We start from the raw sequence: 8,979 nt of genomic DNA on the forward strand, positions 1-8,979 counted from the left end.
AAAGAGCATCACAAAATGGAAATGAGTTTGACACACTTTAGCGCATAATTATTGGGGCTTTGTAACTTGTTTGACATGGTTATTTGCAATGGCACGAGAGGTTGGTCAGTTTTGGGTGGTCTTACTTGCAAAACTTATAATAAATGGTCAAGGTGTGGTGGACTACATATATTGCTCCTAGAGTTTTATCTCTAGATTGTTGGAATTTGATATTGGGGACTACCCTATCACCACATGCAACTGAAAACCCTTCCCAAACATAAAATCCCCAAGAGTTAAGAAAAAGGAAGAATCTTTAGTGGTGCTCGTGAACAACATTTTTGTCATAAAGAATAACATAGGGGACAAAGTAGCTAACGAGGTAGGTGGTCATATTCACGTCATTTTATTGATTCTTCTAATTCACAAGGCTTCAAGTGCTTGGAAAAGATCTTGCCCCATGAAAGGAGCTACAGACAAATTTCCATCCAACACATGGTTTGATGAAGAGTGTAAAGCTGTCAAGAGATCATTAAAAGAGAACCAAATGAGTGAAGAACACAAGAAATGTGCAAAATATGTGTAATAAAAAAATGCAGAGTATGTAATGCAATAAGGAACTATCTTCTCTTGGAAAGCACAATCTCAAAGGTTTTTTAAAAGAATTACAACAAAGGTGAAAACAAATTGAAAGCAATATCCTAAATGAGCAGGTACATGAGAAAGATTGTCGTGTCATAGTTAACACATCAACAAAGCTCTTCATGGTGGATGATATTAAATAAGGAATACAAAATTTAGCAAGCGGTAAAGCACATGATGTAGATGGGTTACATGTTGAATTTTTAAAATGGGCTAGTTGGAGACCCTTGCCGCTGACAAGAAAATAATGTTCAATGATTTCGTTCAAGATGTCTTTCTAATGGAGAGGCAAATTAGTGTGATCATCCCTCGAAAGTAGTGATATCAATAACCCATTTAACAACCACACTTGTTAGCCGCATTATTGTATACGTGAATACGACTAGTTAATTAAGTTGTAATCAGGTTTGTTAGTTGGCAGCCGAGTGGTGGTAGTTGCGGTGCGACGGTTGGCACTCGCACCCCCCCGGTATCTTTATATACTTCAGAATGTAAATTGCAACAGACAATTATGAATGGAATAACATCTGATATATTGCATCTGATATCTATGACATTATTATTCTGCATTACGTGTTTTATTTGTGTGCTTTAAGTTATTTACCCGAGATGGCAAACATTTGGCACCGTTGCCTAGACGTACTTGGGAATGGAAGACGCGGATGGCGCATGGACACGATGGGCCTACCCGTTGGTGAAATAAACCCAGAGGCCGACAACGCGCAAACAGAACTTTACATAGGAGAAGACGCGACAATGAGAGAATTTTCAATTTTGCTCCAGGTAGCCATCCAGACCTACGTCCGACGAGAGGCGGTGGAGGCGGAAATCCCACCAAGTGCTGTGTGGACAATGCTGGAGGTTAGCCCAGCAATAAACCGGTTGATGAACCACCTCCCCCGGTTGCTTGCACAGGCATCGCTGGCACAACAGGCTCACCTGGAGGAGATTGCCCAGGAAGAGCAACGCCAACAAATCCTTCAACGCTACGAAGAGAACAACCGACGGGAAACGGAACGAGATGGTGCCAGGCCAGGAGGGAATTGAACCTTGAACTTTTTATATTCAAATAAAAGTGTCATTGACACGAGTTGTATTGGAGGAAATGAATTAATAAAGACGTGTTTTGATTTATGTATTGTGAGTTATGGAAATGTGCGACAATTAATGCCCAACCTATTGAATAAAGATAGAAATAAAAAAGCAGAAACGGACGAGTGGGAGGCCGCACAGAGGGCCTTGATTTTGGAACAGCAAGTAGAACGTAGACGGAGGCTGAGGCAACTTGCCGAAGGACAACTACCAAAGGGTGGTCCGAGGGGAACAAAGGAGGTGTCACGGAGGGTGTAGAAGCTGACGGAAATTTCTATGCATCGCTAGAGCATCGTAGGACGCAGAACCACGAAGAGTTTCTGGAAGAAACAAGGTTACGGCGAAATCTAGTCGAGGAGACTCGAGATCAGTTTAGAAACTTATCCCTTACACCACGGAGTGAAGATCACCAACGGGAACCAGGAGTGGGTGCAGGTGAAAGTGAAGGGGAGGGCAACCATACGGCTATAGGTGTGACGCATGGCAGGCAGAACACGGTACCACTAGTCACCCACATAGGACACACCACGGGCGCTGGAGGAAGCGGGGGCTCAGACACAGCAACAGCCACCGCAGGGGAGATGACCCCCATCAATGGCAGGTAAACAGAAACTACCGAAGTTTAATGGTGACGGGAAGGAGGATCCCGTTCACCATTGTCGAACGTGCGAAACCATATGGTCAGCAAACGGTGTTACCGATCAAGATGAATGGGTAACACAATTCCCAGCAACCTTGAGGGGAGTAGCCATAGACTAGTACTCAGATATGGACAAAGCTAAAGTCGGCACATGGCCCGACCTGAAGGAGTTTGGGATAGAGTTCCGTCTCCTGAGAGATGACAACGAAATAGTCGCCAAGATCTATGGAACGAAGTAGAATAAGAATGAGACAGTGCGAGCTTATAGTCGATAGCTGAAGGAACTACTGGTTAAAATGGAGAGTCAACCAGCAGATGGGTTGAAAAAGCGATGGTTCATGGAGGGACTAAAGCATTCCCTCCGAAAGAAGATGAAAATCGTTCCACCTACATTGTACGAAGATGCATACAATAGAGCAATGGATCTCAAGAGCGAGACCAAGACATCGAAGAAAAAGAAGGATAGCTCGTCCGAGGAGGATGACTCGTCACAGGAAAGCAACAACGACAGCGAGGCTGCCAAACGGGTGCAAGCACTCCAAAAAAACATGGAGGGAATGAGAAGGGAATTCAAAACAATGAGAAGCACTAGTCGGACCGAAGGGACATATGGTGCACTGACTGCAAAGAGGAGGGGCACACAAAGGGTACTTGCCGGAAGAAGGCATTCTGCGAGATTTGTCAAGTGATGGGACACTCCACCAAGGAGTGCCCATACAACATGAAACCCGAAGCACGCAAATGAACCAGGTGTTGTTCACGGAGCAGGCCACAACATCTGCACCAGCGGGTATGGGCCAACAAACTAACACGACGACATCATTTGGAGGATACCGGGATAATAGACGCGGCGGCGGAAGAAATAATAACAATAATAGAAACCGGATCCAGTATGATGCCAAGGGCCGGCCAATGATTCAGTGTAGGGCCTGCAATCAGTGGAGACACTTCGCCTGTGATTGCACGAAGGAAGCCAACCCTCAGCACCTCTGCCGATGGTGCGGGCTAGGCGACCATGAGGACGCAAATTGCCCGAAGCCTAGTGTAAACCTTCTAAACATAGAACCTACGAAGGCAGAAGTGTTGGCAATCACAAGGGCACAGGCTAAAAAGATTGCCTACCCAAATCCCCACACGGAGACCGAGAGAGTGCGAGAGGCCAGAGACGAGATCACAAAGGAAATGTCCGCACAAGGACAGAACAGCCACCAGATAGCAAGTCCACCACGAACGAGGGGAGAAGAGGAAATCTTATGGCAAATATTGTAGGTAGAGGTACTCGTGAGAATTCAAGACCTCCTGGAGACCATGCCGCAGCTAAAAACGGCTATCTTAAACTCTGTACCCCCACAAGTAAAAACAAGGGAGGTCGTGAGCCCCACAACCGACCCCGTGTTTAGGGAGGTCGTGAACCCCACGGTCGACCCCATGTTGTTGGTAGTCAACAGCGGACGCCACCCGACGGTGGTAGAAATGGGTATATTGGGGACTACCTTGACAGACACTATTGTGGACGGAGGGTCAGGAGTAAATGTACTCCCAGAAGTGACATGGAAAAAATTGGGAAAGCCAACGTTGTGGCCCCCTACGTTCAACCTGCTAGGGACAGACCAACATGGGATTAAACCCCTTGGTACCCTCATGGGCCAATAGGTGATGGTTGGCACGCAACCATTCGTGTTGGATTTTGTAGTAATCCCCCTGAAGCAGAAGGGATATGACGCCATTCTCGGGCGTGGGTGGCTCATTGCAGCAAAAGCGAACCATAACTGGAAGCGGAATACCCTTTCTTTGGAAAACGTCGGGAGGAAGTACACGATCGATCTTCGTACGTAGATGGTGAGTGAGGAGTTAGCCTCCTCCTCCGACTTAGAATCTGAGGGAGACCAATTAGCGAAGGGTGGAGATGGACGCCACATGGAGCCTAGTGACGAAGGGGTGTTAGAACTGGAGGCATGCTCAGGGGACGACGGGGACTCTTTGAATGGCCTCTTCCATTGGCAAATGGGAGATTATGAACTATTTACACCCTCGTGCAACGTATTGAGGATCGAAGAAGATCCAGATATATTTCCTCCTGAATATCGCGAGTACAAGGAAGGGGAGGCATCAGTGAATGAGATGTCAGCACACCAATTCCCAAAGGGGGAGCCCATTAAATATCAGGAAGCCAATTTAAAGGAAACAAATCCCGGGGAGACGAGTGACCCCAAGATCATCCTTGTCGGAGACGACTGGAATCCAGTGCTGAAGGCTGCAGTCTTCAAAATTTTCCTTGAATACAAGGATGTCTTTGCATGGACATACAAGGACTTGAAGCCCCAGAATTATGTTTGCACCGAATAACATTGGTACCGGGAGCCCAGCCGGTGAGGAAGCGACCTTACTGAATGAACAAAAATTATGTTGCATAGGTGAACGACGAAATTGAGCGGATGTTGGAAGCAGGCATAATCTTCAAAGTGCAGACAAGCGAATGGGTGTCTCCCATTGTGATTTCCCTCAAGAAAGAGGCCAATCAGATCCGGATCTGTGTAGACTTCCAGTGCCTGAACGCTGTCACTATTAAAGACCCGTTTCCCATACCCTTCATCGACAGCATCTTGGAGGAAGTAGCTGGACATGAAATCTATTCCTTCATGGATGGGTTCTTTGGGTACAACCAGATATCCATCGTGGAGGAAGATAAGTTGAAAACAACCTTCGTGGTGGAGGACGGTGTGTACGCATACAACTGAATGCCCTTCGGTCTATGCAATGCACCTGCCACCTTTCAGCGCATCATCTTGCACATCTTCAACAAGATGTCGGTGGGGAACTTCAAAGCCTTCCTGGATGATTGGTCTATTTATAGTGGACAAGACATCCACTTAAAAACTCTTGGGGAGTGCCTGGAGAGATGTCGGAGGGCACGGTTGGCCCTCAACCCAAAGAAATGTAGATTCATGGTACCACAGGGAAGATTGCTTGGACACATTGTGTGTAAAGAGGGATTGAAAACGGACCCGAACAAGATTCGAGTAATAGTAGAAATGGAACCTCCTATGGACGTCACGGGGATAAAGTCCTTCCTTGGTCATGTGGGGTACTACAAGAGGTTCATCAAGAACTTCACTGAGGTGTCCCACCCATTGGATAAGTTGACATGGAAAAGGGAACCATACATTTGGGTAGAGCCACAGAGCAAGGCCTTTGAAGAGTTGAAGACAAGGTTGATGGGAGCACCCATACTAGCATACCCGAATTGGGATAAGGAATTCCACGTTCACGTGGATGCCTCAAACTATGCCATTGGGGCTACATTAGCCCAAGTAGGAGGACACAGGTTGGACCACCCCGTTTACTTTGCCAACAAGTTGCTCTCGAAGGCAGAAAAGAACTACAGTACCACAGAACGTGAAGCCCTTGGTATGGTCTATGCCATACAGAAATTTCGCCATTACCTCCTGGTCACACCATTCACATTTTACATAGACCACCAGGCACTCATGTACTTGGTAAACAAGCCAATTATCCAGGGGAGGATAAGCCGTTGGCTACTGCTACTACATGAGTTCACATTTTTAATTGTGGTAAGACTAGGGCGAAGCCATGTCATAGCCGACCAGCTATCCCAGATTAATTCGGGGGAACTTCCAGAGGGAGTAAATGATGATTTTCCGGATGCACACTTGTTCCAAATAGCCGTACTCCCTTCGTGGTACAGGAAGATTGGAGAGTACCTATTGATGTCCCGATTTTCGGAGGGTATGCCTCCAGGGGAACGGAGAAAGCTCGTATTAAGGAGCAAGACCTTTTTGCTCATCAATGGGTTACTCTACAAAATGGGGCCGGACCAGGTATTAAGGCGTTGTGTCATGGAGGAAGAAGTCTCGAGCGTATTAAGGGAGGCACACGAAGGACCTGCAGGTGGACATATGGGCCCAGACACTACAGCCCGCAAGGTGCTTCTCGCAGGACTGTGGTGGCCAACAGTACATCACGACGCCAGGGAGTGGGTCGTGGGGTGCGACACTTTCCAACGGGCGGGCAAACCTCTGAAGCGGGACTTCATGCCCCTCAACCCGTCGCATGCACAGGAACTCTTTGAACGATGGGGACTTGACTTTGTGGGTCCTCTTAAGGCCAACCGCACACGACGGTGTCGGTATATTGTAGTTGCGACAGAATACTTGACCAAGTGGGTGGAGGCAAGGGCTCTCCCAGATAATTCGGCAGTAAGCACGACAAAAATTATTTACGAACAAATCATTACATGATATGGTATACCTATTTAGTTGACCGGTGACTGGGGGGGGCCACTTTGTGAACCATGTCATACGGTTGTTGACATTAGAGTTCAAGATTTTTCACTCATTATCGAGCCCATACTACCCACGTGCCAATGGCCAGGCGGAGGCCACAAACAAAATATTGGTATCGGTAATTTACAAGTCCTGCGGGGTAGAAAAGGAAGATTGGGAGGAGAGGTTACCCTCTGTACTATGGGCCTACAAAACGACTTACAAAGTGACCACGGGTCAGACCCCATTCCAACTCATGTATGGGCAGGAGGCGATGGTGCTAGCGGAATTCATGGTGCCAAGCCTTCACATTGTAGTAGAGAACAGACTCGGGGATATGGAGAGTCTGAGGGAGAGACTGTATGCCTTAGGTAAGTTGGACGAAAAAAGAATGCTGGCACAATGGGCCACAGAGGTAGCCTAGCAAAGACGAAAGGTGTGGCACGACAAGCACCTGCGGCGAATGAAGTTTACTCTCGAACAACTAGTGTTGAAATTCAACGGGAAGAACGAAATTAAACCTGGGAAATTCAAAGTGTGATGGCTAGGGCCCTTCAGGGTACGCGAGGTCAATACCAACAGGGCGATTAAGTTGTGGACGCTGGACGGGAAGGAGGTGCTAGACGCCATCAATGGATCGAAATTAAAGATTTATTACGAACGGAGGGAACCTAGCCCCTCTAGTTTGGATGTTTGTCAATCTATTATAAGATAGAAAAAAAAAAAAAAAAGAAAAGAAAAAGTACGACAACCGTACCATATGAGAAAAAAAGAAAAAGAAAAGAAGAAGTGGGCCCACCGTACAGTGGAACCACCGTGTTGTGGAATCACCAACGGTGGACCATCGAAGGTGGTGAGCCACCGATGGTGGAACCATCGTGCGGTGGATGCCACCGAAAGTGGATGCCACCGTGCGGTGGACACCCACACACCCAACACCGACGGTGGAACCACCGTGCGGTGGATGCCACCGAAAGTGGATGCCATCGTGCGATGGGCACCCACACACCGCACACCCAGCATAAAACCCCGCGCAACATTAAAACACTAGCAAAACAAAAAGGAGGACGGGCCCGCACATGCTGCACAACCCCGAACACCATGCAACATGCAAAGGGAAAAAGAGGCACACGCCGCACAGCCCGCACACGGGAAAACGAAAGATGCCCGCACAATCCCATGTAGCCACGCAAAGGAAAAAAAAAGGGACTGCCACAGGACCGCCACAGGTAGACCACGCAACCACACAAGAAAAACGAGGTCCTTACGAAGGTGCCTAAGACCATATGATTTTAACGAGAAATTAGTTATACAGAGATTAATGGATTCAGTAGGGAAAAGAAGTTGGAAAAAACAGCTGCACACTTCCTCCAGTAGCAACCAGAGGGATAGCAATATCAGGGTTTTAGCGTCAGGAGTACGTGTTGCAGGCGACGCCATGGATGTCAGTGCCCGACAAAAGCAAAAATAGAAGGCACCACAGGCTGCCATAAGTGCGAAAAACACAGTGACGCCCCAAAACATCACCTTTGAAGGCTTGAGTGGGTTGGAATGCCGGAAATGGTGGCAGGACACTCTCGACAATGATTTGGTGAAGCAAAACCTCCGAAAGGCGGAAGTGGAGTGGGCTATTCGGATGCCCGTGTTTCCTATCTACAAGTATGAGGGTGCTCTACAGTTCATGGTAGACACCTTCGACAGGCACACATGTACCAGCACTTTCGAATACCTCGGGAGGGATGTTACCGTATCTTTCAAAGTAGGGGACTTCATGAGGGTCTTCTGCATTCCAAGCAGACAAGGCAAGAAAATAGAACTGAAGGCTAAAAAGATGAAGCGGGAAGAGGAGCGGTGGATTAAATTAATCTCCAGGAACTTGACGACAACAGAGTTGGACAGCGTGGCTAGTGCCACAAAGGGTCGAGGAATCCGTAAGACTTTTGTTGCGGAGGGCCACTGGAGATGCATTATGGATGTCATCAAGAGCAGATTGACAGGGTCAGGTAGGGCGTCGGACATCGCCCTCCCTCAGATTATGCTGATGAATGGGTTGATGAATGGCATTGTGTATCATTGGGCCGCGTTACTCGCAGAGCGCATGTATGATTTTTTGACGCTGCAGCATCGCACATTCTATATGCTTCACTACGCTATAAGGTTGTTCTTGGAGGCCACGTGGGAAGCAATGCCCGAGGAAGAGTTGGAGGTATGACCATAGGGACAGTTGGCAGCAGGTGAGCCTCCAATACATTATTGGAGGCACTTGGACATTGGGCACTCTTCAGCAAAGCGGAAACAAGCGGTAGATACAGCCTCAGCCTCAGGGGAGTCTGACAGCGGGAG

The sequence above is a fragment of the Cryptomeria japonica genome, chromosome 6 (genome assembly GCF_030272615.1).
Source record: "Cryptomeria japonica chromosome 6, Sugi_1.0, whole genome shotgun sequence".
In the NCBI taxonomy this organism is placed as follows: domain Eukaryota; kingdom Viridiplantae; phylum Streptophyta; class Pinopsida; order Cupressales; family Cupressaceae; genus Cryptomeria; species Cryptomeria japonica.